Below are 15,270 nucleotides of genomic sequence, written 5' to 3' on the forward strand. Positions count from 1 at the left end.
AAGATTTTTCTTGCTGTCAGTGCCTTTAAGTATCATAGCAGAAGCACTCAGGAATACTTTGGGAAGGTGGAACTTCCTTTTGCTTTTAAGTCACACTGCTTGGGGTGGTGGTCCACAGGTGCTAGCTCTCAGTCATTGCACTTGGTTGCTAATTAAGGAAACATTCTGATTTAAGGCAATTCCTGAAATAGGGCAAGTCCCACCATTCCTGGCAAAGGAGAACTTGGAATTCAAGGCCAAAACGATGGAGAGTGACAGTGATGCACTTTGTTTCTGAGCTCCCAGGTGTAGAAGTTTCTAGAAGATGCTCTATTGCTCATCAAGGGTAATGTTCATGCCTTACAAGGGTAAAAGGTCTTACCTACTAATCCAGGGACTCACTTAAATGTCAGTAATTAGGTCAGAATGAGTTGTTCTTTGGATATTATGAAAAAAATGACGAGGTGAAATAGCTAATTTGAGCTGTTGAGGGTTTTTAGAATTTCTCTATATAGTGACCATTTGTTGTCAATTTTCAGGCTTAGAAAGTAGAATCATTTTCTTCATTCAATTAATTTTCCCTGTATCATCACCTTCTTTCCTTAGTAAATACTTCACTTTCCCTTCTCATTTTTGCTCACATGCATTTTCCTTGTATCACTCCTTCCCCCTCTTTATGCTCCTTTCTTCCCTTTCTCCAATCATCCTTTTTGCTTTTTAAGAATGCTTGCCCACCTTTTTAGCTGATTCCCTGGTTCTTTTATCTTGCAGGTGCTGGCTCTTCTATCGAATTTAAATGCATCTTCCAGACGCACAGAGGGTGGGGCACACTCTCTTCTGCCTCATTATAACCGGCTGTCACTGAGACAGGAAACGGCACAATCAGTTGTGTGCTGGCAGAAGCCTCACCTTCACCAGCCTCTCCAGGCCCATCACTGAATACATCCTTCTAGAATAAAGTTGCCCTCATCAGCACGCTGGCCATAGAGGGCATTCCTAATTCACACCATGGTTGCCTCCCTGCCTTTGCGCAACTGTGTCCAGACTCACTTATCCACGTACACACATTTACTTTTATAAATGGGATTTGATATAGACTTTAATTTGCAGTTTGCCTTCAAGCAGTTTCCTTGCAGTGCTTTCAGATAATGCTCCCTCAACTGAATCAGTTTTAATAAAACATAAATTAGTGGATGGGGGCTTAAATTTGCCAATCCAGATAAAACATACAGGATCGTTGTAACGTGAGCTTTCTAAATAAGAATTTGCTGGAATAAATACAATGCCTTGGGGAAAAGTTGGCAATATGATCAACTAATTAAGGAGAAAGAAACAGTGACACCACCTTTGGAAGGAATCTAAGATGCCATATAATTCTACTTTATTCTTAGGAAACCTTGATTACTATGACATAGGAGATCCAGATAAAACATTAATTTCAAGACCTTGAGGAAGGGAGAAATCGACTTGTTTTTCAGTTCCAGAGCGTATCAGTGGAGGCATCAGAACTTGGTCCCAGCTCTTGGCAATTTGCAATACAGAAATCTGGAATTTCTTTTTCCCTGAGAATGTTACCTTAAAGTTACTGTGAAACCCTTTATTCTTAAAAACGTCTCCATGCAATCTCAGAAGAGAAGCATCTTTATGGTAGCTCTTTGGCCACCCAAACTCTAGTATTCACTGAGATTAATTTGTATGAACGCACGCAGTAGGAAATAAACCACTTGGAACAATTTGATCTGACACTGTTAGCATATTGATGACATGGACTTTTTTATTTCTGGCAACTCATTCTTGCTGGGCTTGATAGTTCTTCAACTTTTGCTGGAAGGAGAAATAACAACTTTATTTTGAAGTTGGGCAAAAGTTCACCGGCCTGGAAATTATTAAGTGGTTTGTCTCCTACTTACTCGGAAAGAAATCATGTATATAAAGGTAGTGATAATAGGAAGTTTCCTACAGCAAGTGTACAGTATGCTATAATTTAGGTTCATTGGTTCATATTTGTGTGTTTTTAAAGGTTTGGGGCAAATTCAGGCAGATTATAGCAAGCCTTAGATTGACTTATTAGGCCACCCTAAGAATTTCATGAGTATTAACAATTATAAGTACGAGAGTGAAAAGCAGAATTGAGAGCAAGAAGGGAGCTTGTGTTCATGTGGCTTGACCCCGCTTAAGGATGCCGAGGCCAAGAGAGCTTGCGTGAGGTCTTCTGACTGAGACTCACGCTTTTCTCTCTGTTGCCTGGTAAGAATATGTTGGGGAATAAATAAAATTTTCCTGACGTCAAGAGGATACTAGTAATTGCTTTTTCAGAGCTGAACACTTTTTTCCCCTCAAGTCTTTCTTTGAAAGAGGACTAACATTTGCTGGCGAATTGGGACAAGATATACAGGACATGGCCGTAGAACAAGGAGTATTTCCTGTGCAGAATTTACTGGCTTAACCAGAAACTGCATCCTTGATTTCATACTCAGTTGAGAGTTAAGTTTTCCCACAACTTGGCCTGTAGGGCCAGATATCTATTAAACACTTGATATCCATGAAAATGGGCAAGAGATAGACATACTCTAGGAAAAGAAGAAACACAAATAACTTCGTGTTTGGCTTTTAAATGCACTGAATCTGAAAAATCCACAAGATTAGACTGATTTTCAAGTCCAAAGAAAATCTTTACACCATTCTATTTATAAACATAGCTAGAACCATATGAAATTGCCTTTTTGGTAGGTCAAAAATGGTCAATATTAGCTATGTCTTATTATGTAATAAAGATCTGTAGGTAACTAGACTATGTCTATACATTTCAAATAACTAGGTTTTTTTGCATTCATATTGGTCTCCTTAAAAATTAGTTGGACTGGGGCTTCTCTGGTGGTGCAGTGGTTGAGAATCCGCCTGCCAATGCAGGGGACACGGGTTCGAGCCCTGGTCTGGGAAGATCCCACATGCCATGGAGCAACTAAGCCAGTGCACCACAACTACTGAGCCTGTGCTCTAGAGCCCGAGAGCCACAACTACTGAGCCCGTGTGCCACAACTACGGAAGCCCACGCACCTACAGCCCGTGCTCCACAACGAGAGAAACCACTGCAATGAGAAGCCCGCGCACTGCAACAAAGAGTAGCCCCCACTCTCCACAACTAGAGAAAGCCCGCGCGCAGCAACGAACACCCAACACAGCCAAAAATAAATAAATAAAATAAATAAATTAAAAAAAAATTAATTGGACTATTACAGGCTTTACTTGGCTGCAGTGAATTGATCGTGATCCTGAAAATGGGAGAAAATGGATAAGCCATGTCCTGGTCTGTCCTTCACATGTGTCTAGACCTGTGTCACTGCATGTCTGTACCCCTACCAAAGCATTCATTTCTTAAGATAATCTTATGGTATTGCAAGGAAGCCTGCTGCCTACTTCAGAAGGATTCATGACGCTGTTTCCAGGCAGTGTGTCTCCCCTCATGCCTTGTCTTTCAGCCCCTCTTTCCTCCTCTGCTCTCTCACTGATGTGCCCCTAGAAATGCTCCTTTTTCTCTTCCTACTTGCTCTGACACTTCTGCTGAGCTAAATGATGGCTAATAGCTGGGGGATAGGCTGCCAGCTATTATGGGTGCTTTGTGTGGAGCCCATATGACCTTTTTATTATATAAAGGTGTTAAGCTAGTTATTAAGGAAGAGAAACTGAAAAGAAACCATATGAAGAAAAAAAGTGGCAAAGCAAACCTACCTATAAATCTGCCAACCTTTAATTATCTCGGAAGCAAGAACTTCCTCATTATGAATGATGATGGAAGAAAAGAAAGTTGAAGACTTATCACCTAATGATAACCCTGTGTTGGCATCAATTACATGTTTTCCGGATTAATGTATCAGGATGTTGATTTCAGGAGCTCAGACCAAACTTTAGTGGTCAAGAAAGCGATTTACTCAGAGTGATACAGGAAAGCTGATTCAAATGTGGACTTGGCTGCAAAGGGCAATACTATTCGGTAATTCAGGTCTTGATCTTAAATCAAACAGGTGATGTAACCTCAGACAGTACAAGAGCTGACATGTATTTGAAAACGTCTAGATTCTACTCAAGTGCTTTAAGCTCCCCCCCGCCAAAAGTTAAATTCTAAACTGTGCTTGCTTTTATCTCTTTCCCTTTTCTTTACTTATTCAATATATAGTAAAAATTTTGTTTGAAAAATACCAACCTTGTTTTGGCAAAGGATAAGAAAAACTTGTTTGGACTTTTCAAAATGTATCTTGCCCCTACTCTCTGAGCCTTCACTCAAAGCACTCACTAAACCAAACATTTTTTGAGGTTTGAAAGTGTCTGGTTCACTTTTTTTTTTATTATTATTTTTCCTTTGGGCACACCTCTGCATTTCAAGATATATTATTATAAATATTATCATTTCCAGGCCAAACACAGGCAAAAAGTCCTGGCAGAACACAATTTTGCAGACTAAAGATTTTCAGAAAAAATTGGATAATCTGTGCATAAGCATCTAAATTTTGGGGTGCTTAAAATAGAAAGTATCAAAATGTATCACTAACCCAAATCCTCATCTGAACCAGATCTTTTCATGGTTATAGACCTTGAAGGTTGCCCTCCATTAGTCTGTCAAAGACCCCCATATTCTATTCAACATTGATTTCTTGGTTTTATAAAATACAAGGGTCAATTTCTCTAAGGAAGCTGCTGTTTATTTGGTAAGCCTTACTAATCCTTTTCCATTATAACAAAAAGACAATACAGTTTATCAAAGAAGTAAAAACAGACTGTTGCCAGATATTTTCACATGCTAACTGGCACTAGAGTCTTGTACATTTTGTTTTCATGAGATATCTAGGTTACATGAATAATACACTGAGAGGTTTGGGTGATTTCTCAAACATTATTTTTGGTAGTTACAGAAACCAAACCCAAGAAGAGCGTATATGTTTGTGAACATTTAATTAAATTTCTATGGGCATAGAGAGGAAACATCATTGAATCAATACTTGAAAACACCTTGTTAGGATACAGCTAACCCGTGGTCTCTACGTTTTGAATCAGGTCCTTGTTAAGCTTTTTAACCTTTTTGATACTGTCATTCAAAAATATGTTGTTTTCTTTTCTTTTTCTATTTATCTGATTTGACTCCAATCCATTTTGTGGTGTTGGCTGGGTTTTTGGTTTGAGTCAAACTTTCCATACAACCCCAAACTCCTTTGCTCTCTCTCTGAGAATGTTCCTTAAATCAAGAATAAGAGAGCTGAGGAAGAGCTTGTATTAACCTGCCTGAGAAGCAAGTTTGGGTCTTTTTCGTCTCCGTTCGCCCTGGCCCCGCCCCCACTCTTTTAATAAAACTAATAACCAGAGGTCTTAGTTGAAATAATGGAGATGTTAAAAGTGGATATGAAAATTCATGGTAGCTACTAATCATGCTAAACTTTCTAATGGTTCGCTTGCCTGATGCTTTCTAATTGATGGAGCAGACGTGCTGGGTGTTTGGAGATGAACTGATACATGCCTGGATTTATGTGGCCCGGAGGCTAAGTCTGTACTTGTTAGCCAGCAGGAGAGCAGAGGGGTCTCCTTCAGCTGAGGCTGGGGCTGAACTGCTGTTGTGAAGTTCATGAAGGGAGAAAAATCAGTTTCCAAAGGGCAGTTCAATCTGCAGTACAACCGCAACTTTCTGTCCTCTGGTACCCCAAATGCAGAACCAATGTAATTATCTGGGTAAATCAAACCACAGAGTGTTTCATACTCCAAGGTCACCGTGAAAGGTTATTGATGGTGAGCCCATGAACTTCCTTTTCTTGCCATAAGCCTTCTGTTGCCCCAAACCTCATCTTTGTAAGTTCCCCCCCTTTTCCTAAAAAAATGTACCATCTGCTTGCGGTTCCTTTCCCACAGCCTCTTAGGGGCATGTGAATTTGGTGGACTTACTGCTTCACCCTTCTCCGCAAATATGTAGTTTTCTTTAAAACAACATTAAACTAACTGACCCCTATATTTTAATTTATTGATGTAGAAGAGGAGTAACTAGTAGAAGAGATAAAAAGAGGGAAAAGAGCGAAAGGGGAACTGACATTTCGTGAGTGATCGCCATGAGTCAGGTATTTTATGAACATCATCTCATAAACTTCTATAATATAATTAAGACATTGTACATTTAAATCATTAGGATAATTATCTCTATTTTCTATCTCAGTTTAATAAGTAGATACAGCTTTATGCTTTTGATCCTCCTCTGCATGGCATTCTATGCATTAGACTCCTTGAGACAAACAAACATTAAATTGTAGCTATCATAAGTAAAACCAGTTTTTAAACTACTCTGCACACACAAACTTAGCAAACTTAATCGTTTATGGAGGCAGTATATCATGGTGCGTAGTAGGGAGAAAGGCCTGAATTCTATTTAGAACTTTGATACTGACTAGCTGTGTGAGTTGTTCAACCTCTCTACCCTTCTGTTTCTCATATTACCTATCTCATGGGGTTGCTGTGAAAATTAAATGGCACCCAATAAGTGGTAGGCATTTTTATCACTAATTATCTACCTCAATGGCATAAGCAGATAATGGTTCTTAGGATATAAGGCTAACAGTGGATATAAGCAAGGTTATAAAATCAAAGAAACGGGTTTGGGGAAGGATTACCTACAGAAGGGACAAATATGACATGGAATTTCCTTTAACAGTCTCAGATTTCTTCTTTCCCTTCTACTCCCACAGTCAGCTGAAGGTTTACCACCTTATATCTGAATCAGATTATGTCTAGCTATACCGATAATTTCTCAATTTTATTCACTTTTCTTATCATCCCAAAATGTACCCTTTGTTGTGTCATTCTCCCTACTAAAATTCCACATACCATTTCCCTTCTGCCTTTGTGTTGAAGCCCACATTTCTCAGTATAGTGGTAAAAATTGACTCTATTTTCCAATTATTCTGACTCTATTCTCCAATTATTCTGGTTCCCATGATCTCTAGCACAAAACTCCTGTTTCACTTGGCTTGTAGCTTTAATATGCCAACTTCATCCTTCTCTCAGCCCCACAGCATACATCTACAACATTACATCATTCCCTTGCTTGAAATTCTCTTCCCTTTCCTCTTTGTCTCTCCGAATTCTATCCATCTTCCAAGGCCCATATCTTTTGTGTTATTCCCTAAATGATGAGATAATGGAGTGAGTGTGGACCTGTGAAAATCATGGGAAAGTCACTTCCTTGATTAGGTTATATTATATTCAAAAGAAATGGGATAGTATTCCTGTGATAGTGTTACGCTAATTAAGACTCCTTAATAGACTGGCTTGAGAGATTTGAAGCAAGCGAAATGCCTACCTGCTGGCCTTGAAGAAGCAAACTGCCATGTTGTAGAGAGGGCTGCGTGACAAGAAACTGAGGGTGGGCTCTAGGATCTGAGAGCAGTGCCCAGCTGACAGCCAGCAAGAAAGAGGGGACCTCAGTCCTGCAACTACAAGGAATTGAATTCTGCCAACAACCAGTAAGCTCAGAAGAAGACCCATTTCCAGGCTTTTTATTCTGTCCTATTGATTTATCAGAAGAGATAAGGATCCCAGCAGACACCTTGATTTCAGCCTTATGAGACTCTCAGCAGAAGACCCAGCTAAAACATGCCAGACTCCTGCTCCACATAAGCTGTGAGTTAATAAATTATACTGGTTTAGGCCACCACGTCCGTGGCAATTTGGTACACAGAAGTAGAAAACTAATACGGTGGGTGACTGAAGGCTCCCTAGACCATGTTTGTGAGTTTGGGGCCACACCGCACAGCATGTGGGATCTTAGTTCCCCGACCAGGGGTGGAACCCATGCCCCCTGCATTGGAAGTGCAGAGTCTTAACCACTGGACCGCCAGGAAAGTCCCATGTTTGTGAGTTTTGATGTTTAAGTCTTGGAAGCACAAATGACTAACTCATTGACTCTTTTGTATATTTTCCCGTGTGTAATAAGGGCATTGTTTTGGTCTAGGAAACCATTTGGAGCAGCAGAGCAGCTAAGAGTGTTATGAAATAAAGGATTTATTATAGGAATCATACTTCCTGTGAGGGGAGCTGGGGAAATTAAGGTCCAGAAGGGAGACTTGGAGAATTAGAGAATTAAGTCACTAACTAGTCCTGAAGCACTGAGCAGGGCAGACTTCTTTCTTACTGATAAAAGGGGCCAAAGAGAGCAATTTGTTCACCTTGGAACTCTAAAAATTTTGCTGAGGTAGAAGGCTCAGATTTTTTTTTAAAGCAACTTTATTGAGGTACAATTAAATACAATAAATTATACCCATTTTGGTGTACAGTTTAGTGAGTTTTGATGAATGTATATACTTGAGTAACCAACATCACAGTCAAGATATAGAACATTTCCATCATCCTAAAAAGTTCCCTTGTGTCCCTTTGCAGTTGATAATTCCCCACCCCTGGGTCTAGGCAACTCTAATCTTCTTTTGGTCAGTATAAATTAGTTTTCCCTGTTTTAGAATTTCACATACATGCAATCAAACCCTATGCCCTCTTTTATAACTGGCTTCTTTCATTCATCCATAAGGTTTTTTGTATTCTTCCATGTTGTTGCTTGTAACAAGTTTGTTACATAATATTCCATCATGCGGATGTACCACAATTAGCTTATTCATTCAGCATTTGATGAACATTTGGGTTTCAGGTTTTTGTTGATATTATGCATAGAGCTTCTGTGAACATTCATTCACACATTTTTTTTTTTTGTAAATAAACACTTAGTTGGAATGGCTGGGTACTATGAAAAGTGCATGTTTAATTTAGAAGAAACTGCCAAACATCTTTTCAAAGTGATTATACAAGTTTACACTTTCATCAGCAAAATATGAGCGTTCCAGTTGCTCCATTTCCTAGCCAAAATTTGGTATTGTCAGTCTTTTTAATATTAGTCTCAGTAGATATAAAATAGTATCTCATGGTTTTCATCTTTATTTCCATAGTAACTAATGATATTGAGTATCTTTTAATGTACTTACTGGCCATTTATGTAACTTCTTATGTAATGCATTTTTTTCCCAAATCTTTTCCCTATTTAAAAAATTACATTGTTTGTCTTATTTTGAGTCGTGAGATTTTTTTTGTGTGTATTTTAGACCTAAGTCCCTTTCACTGAAAGCATTTTCTCCTGGTATGCAGCTTTGCTTTTCAAGTTCTTAATGGTGTCTTTCAAAGACATGTTTTTAAATTTGATGAAGTGTAATTTTTCAGTAATTTTTATATGATTAGTGCTTTGTGGGATGTCTCTAAGAAATCTTTGCCTATTTCAAGGTTGCAAAGATTTTTTTATGATTTCTTTTAGAACTTAGTTTTAGACTCTATAATTGGTCTATAGTGAAAGCAAGAGATGAAGAGACAATCCTTTCTCTGTTGAATTACTTTGGTAAGTTTGCCAGACATCAATTGACTATATATTTATATTTGGATCCATTTCCAGGCTTTTTATTTTGTCCTATTGATTTATCTATATGTCTAACCATATGCCAATATCACATTATCTTGATTACTTTAGCTTTATAATAAATCTTGAAATCAGGTACTGTGAGTCTTCCAAATTTGTTCTTTTCCAAAACTGTTTTGGCTAATATAGGTTCTTTTGAATTTTCTAAAAATTTTAGAACCAGATTGCTAATACCTAAAAAGCAGCCTTCCATTTGGGGTTTTGACTGAGATTACGTTGTATCTGAAATTTTTATTTGCAGAGAATGACAGCTTAGCAATATTGAGTCTTTGAATTCGTGGTCATGATATATCCCTCCATTTCTTTAGTTCTCCTTTAATTTCTCTCAACATTTTTTTGTGGTTTTCAGGGTACAATAAATCTACACATTTTGTTAAATGTCCCCTAAGTATTTAAAGTCTTGAGTGTTAAAGTAAGTAATATTATTTCAATTCTGTATTTAACTTTTTACTACTAGTATATAGAAATATAATTGGTTTTGGTACATTGACTTTGTATCTGAAACTTTGTTAAAATCACTTGTAACATTAAAAAAATTTTCTTATGATTTCTACATAAACAGTCATTCAAATGAAGACTTTTTTTTTTGCTTCCTTTCCACATTTATTACTTTTACTCATTTTTCTTGCCTTATTGCATGGCTAGGACCTCCAATACAGTGCTGAATATAAATGGTGAGAATGTACCTTCTCGTCTCATTTCTGATGGGGGAAAGCATTTATTCTCATCTCATTCTCATTGTTATGATCTTAGCAGTAGGTTTTTTTGTAGATGCCCTCTGTCATATGGAAGATGTTGGCTTCTACTCCTAACTTGCTCAGAGTTATTATCATAAACGGATGTTGAAATTTTTCAAATGCTCTTTTGTATCTACTTGATTATTAATATAGTGATTTTTAAAAGTTAAACTAACCTTGTATTCTTGAGCTATATCCCAGTTGGTCATGATGTATTATCCTTTTTTAATGCAGCTGGATTATATTTATTTATAGTTTGTTAAGAAACTCTGTCTATGTTCATGAGCAATACTGGACTTGAACTTCTTTTCTTATAAAGACTTTGGTTTTGGTATCAGAGAATTCTGGCTTCACACAACATAAAGAATTTTCTAAAAGAGTTTGTGTAGGATTGTTATTATTTCTGCCTTAAATATTTGCTAGAATTCACCACTGAAACAAACTGGGCTTGGAATTTTCTTGTTGAAAGACTTTTAGTTTCATACTCACTTTCTGCAATATTCTTCCTGTTATTGATTTCTAATTTATTTCATTGTGGTCAAAGATCACATATGATTTTAATAATTTTAATTATATTGAGACTATTAATGACCCAGAATATGGTCTATCTTAGTGATTATTCCATGTCCATTTGTTATTGGTATGCACTCTGCCACTGTTGGATGTAGTGTTATCTACGTGTTAAGTCAAATCGGTTGACAGTGTTCAAGTTTTCTCTGCCTTTACCGATTTTCTGTCTGCCCGTTCTATCAATTGCTGAGAGAGGAGTATTGAAGTCTCCAGCTAAAACTGTTGCTTTGTCTATTTCCGTTGTAAGTTTTTGCTTCATATATTTTAAGGTTCTGAAATCAGTTACACACATATTGGGATTATTGAGTTTTCTTTATGAATTGACTAATTTATTATCATGAAATGTCCTTCTTTATCTCTGGTAATATTTCTCATCTAATTTATCAGGTAAAATCACTACAGCTTTCTTATGATTAGTGTTTTCATGGCATATTACTTAACATTCTTTTACTTTAAATCTACCTATGTCTTTATATTTCAAGTGAGTTTGTTATAGACAGGATATAGCTGGATCTTACTTTTTAGTTTAAAAACTACTGCCTTTCAGTTGGTACTTTTAGTACATTTACATTAAACATAATTAACGATATGGTTATAGTTAAGTTTAAATCTATCATCTTACTATCTCTTTTTTTTTTTTTTAAAGAAGATGTTGGGGGTAGGAGTTTATTAATTAATTTATTTATTTTTGCTGTGTTGGGTCTTCGTTTCTGTGCGAGGTCTATCTCTAGTTGTGGCAAGCGGGGGCCACTCTTCATCGCGGTGCGCGGGCCTCTCGCTATCGTGGCCTCTCCTGTTGCGGAGCACAGGCTCCAAACGCGCAGGCTCAGTAGTTGTGACTCACGGGCCTAGTTGCTCCACGGCATGTGGGATCCTCCCAGACCAGGGCTCGAACCCATGTCCCCTGCATTAGCAGGCAGATTCTCAACCACTGTGCCACCAGGGAAGCCCACTATCTCTTTTTTGTTAGCTTTTTTTTTCATCTTTTCCTGCCTTCATTTGGCTTAACTGAATTATTTTGGAATTCATTTTTATCTCTTTTATTGGCATATGAGCTATTCCTCTTTGCTTTATTTTTTAGTGTGTGCTCAAAGATTTAAAATATGCATCTTTAATTTATCACAATCTACCTTTAAAGAGTATTATACCACTTCATGTATAATTTAGGAACCTTAAGAGAGTATACTTCCATTTTCTCCATTTTTTAAAATGTTATTGTTATCACACAGTTTCCGTCTATGGTATGTTATCATCCCTCAATACATTGCTAACATTTTTCACTTCAAAATTTCAATTAATCTCTAGGAAATGAAAAATGAGAAAATATGTGTTTTATTTCACTTATATATTAACAATGTTGCTTCTCTTCTTTCCCCTCTATGTAAACTGAGTTTCCATATGATTTTTTTTCCTTTAGCTTAAAGAACTCTTTTTAATATTTATGATGCACAGCTGTTGATGAAAAATTCTCTCAACTTTGTTAAAAACCTATATTTTTCCTTCATTTTCAAGAGACAGTTTCACAGGATATAAAATTGACTTTTTTTTCTTTCTCGAGATTCTTTTAAAAGATGTCATTCCTTTGTCTCCAGTCTTGCATTTCTTTAAACAGAGAACTCAGCACAAATCATTATCTTTGTTCTTCTATATGTAATGTTTCTTCATACCCCCTGCCCCCGGCTGCTTTTAACATTTTTATCTTTATCACTGGTTTTCAAAAATTTGATTATGATATGTCTTGGTGTGGTTTTCTTTGTGTTTATCTTGTTTGGGCTTGTTGAGATTCTTGGGTATGTGTGTTTATAGTTCACAATAAATTTGGAAAAAATCTTCAAATATTTTTTCTGCTCCTTTCTGGGACTTTAACTACATATATATTTATATAATCACTTGATACTGTCTCACACACTGAGGTTTTGTTAATTTTTTTCAGTCTTTTTTCTCCATTGTGTTTAGTTTTCCATTCTCCAGTAGATAATCTGATACAGTCATAATTATAATTATACAGTTACAATGTGCTAATCTAGTTGGATTAGTTTTCTATGGCTGCCATAACAAAGTACCACAAACTGGATGGCTTGAAACCATAGACATTTATTGTCTCACAGTTCTGGAGAACTGAAATCAAGATGTCAAGAGGGCTATGCTCCCGCTGAAATCTGTGGAGAAGAATCCCTTGTCTTTTTAGCTCCTGGTGTTTGCTGGCAGTTCTTGGCATTCCTTGTCTTATAGATGCATTCCTTCGATTTCTACCTCCACTGTCGACTGACCAACTTCTCCCTGTGTGTCTCTTGCCTCTCCTTTTAAGAGTACCAGTCATGTTGGATTAAGGGCCCATTTTACTCCAGGATGATCTCATCTTAAGTATTTACATGTGCAGTAACCCTATTTCCCAATTAAGTCACATTCCTAGGTACTGGGGCTTAGGACTTCTACATATCTTCTCGGGAAATACAGTTCAACCAGTCAAGTGTTCATTTAGATAGTATGGTTTTTCACCTCTAGAAGTTCCTGTTCCTTTTTATAAAACATGTATTTTCCATTTCTCTCCTCATATTTACAATAGCTATTTTAAAGTCATTGTCTGCTAATTCCAACAGCTCTAACATTTCTTGTTCTGTTTCTGTTGACTGATTTTTTTTTTTTTCCCCTTGGAGATAGGTCATGTTTTCCTGCTTCTTCCTGATTGGGTATCAGGCACTGTGAATGTTCTGTTGTCCAGTGCTAGTTTGGTTGTCTTTCAGTTTACTGGGCTTTGATCTTGGAGGCAGGTAAATTACTTATGGATTAGCTTAATCCCCTTTTAAGCTTTCTAAAGCATGGGCCAAGATAGCCATTAGTCAGGAGCTGGTTTAACACTACTACTAACATGTGACTCTTCTGGAGTCTCTATTGTATGCTCCCAGTATTCAGTGAGGTCTCTCTCCTCTGGTCAGAACATGAATGGCTCCTCACCCTGTGTGAGCACTGGGGATTGTTCATCCTATTGCTCTCTAATAGTTCCTCTTTGCTCGGTCTCATGGATTCACTCTACACATGTATAGCTTATTAATCAGCAAAAGACTCAAGGGGACCTAGAGTCAGGTTTCTAGAGCACTGTCTCTCTGCATAGCTCCCTTTTCTCTGGCACTTAATGTCACAAATTCCAGCTGCCTCATCCTCCTTAAATTCAAATTTCTGTCTTCTCAACTCAGCAAGACCACTATGTTCTGTGCTTCAGGCTGCAAAGTGCTTCCAGGCAGAAATCCAGGGCAATGCTGGGTCTTACCTTGCATGTTCTCTTAGGGAACTGCCTGCTGTTCCAATGTCTGAACACTGTTGAGCTGATCATGGTGGCAGAAGGGCAAATCTTATACAAATTACTTTGCCCTAGGCCACTAAGTTTTGTGGGTTTTATATCACATCTTCTAGCACATATAGGTCTTACCAAGGTTTCCAGAGTAATTGTTACTTCTTGCTCACCACATCCAATCAGCATGCTATCTTCAATATATTAGGAAAGCATTTGTTCTGTGGAATGGAGAGGTGACCAAAGTCCTGTGGACTAAGTTATGATGGAGTCAAGAGAGTTAATGTAGCTCTGAACAGTGAAAGAACATTGAGTATATATTGCTGACCCTTCAAGTTAAAAGCAAAAAGCTTCTGGTGATCTTTACTAACAAGTTAAAAACAAACAAAAACAACAACAAACAAACATTCACCAGATGTGTTAATTTGTTCCAGGAAAGAAACTACATCTGTAACAGCAAAGTACAATTTGAGTCACCACTTGATTAAGTTTATGATCATATAGTCATTCTCCAGAATTTGTCTGTCTTATGTACAGGCTTAAGAGGTTATTTGAATAAGGATGTGTTAAGAATCATCACCTAGGCATCATTCAAGTCCTTGATAATGGCACTAATCTCTAAGTCCTTCCAGGAATGTGGTATTGCTTTTGGTTTAATAGTTTGGTAGGTGGAGGAAAAGTTCTAGGGGTTTCCACTTGGCCTTTCTTACCATAATGTCCCTCATCTCACAGATCAGAGAATCAGTATAGGGGTTCTGCCAGTTCCTATGCCTTCTGGAATTTTGAAAATAACCATGAGGTCTTTTTAGGGACCACTGGTCCATTGTGAAACATACCTGAGCTAAAATTACACTGATCGCTTTGTAACTGAGCAGGACACTATGGGGCCCTCCTGGGACAGACCCCTCCCTCCATGTCCTCTGCTTTAGTTCCTCTCTGAAGTGCCTATATAATAGTATCTGATGCACATTTCCTGAGCTGTTTTACAGATGCTAAAACCCCCACGAATGGGAGAAGTTAACTTCCTGAGGACCAAGAGGACATAGCCCAGAGACTACTGGAGCCTGAGGATTGATGATATTAACCCCTTTGACACCCCCCCCACCCCCCCACCCCCCCCACCACCCCACCCCAACCCCCGTAACCTCACCATCAACCAATCAGAGAATTGTGCACAAGCTGATCACATACCCTTCAACTCCCCTCCCCCACCC

The sequence above is a fragment of the Physeter macrocephalus genome, chromosome 6 (genome assembly GCF_002837175.3).
Source record: "Physeter macrocephalus isolate SW-GA chromosome 6, ASM283717v5, whole genome shotgun sequence".
In the NCBI taxonomy this organism is placed as follows: domain Eukaryota; kingdom Metazoa; phylum Chordata; class Mammalia; order Artiodactyla; family Physeteridae; genus Physeter; species Physeter macrocephalus.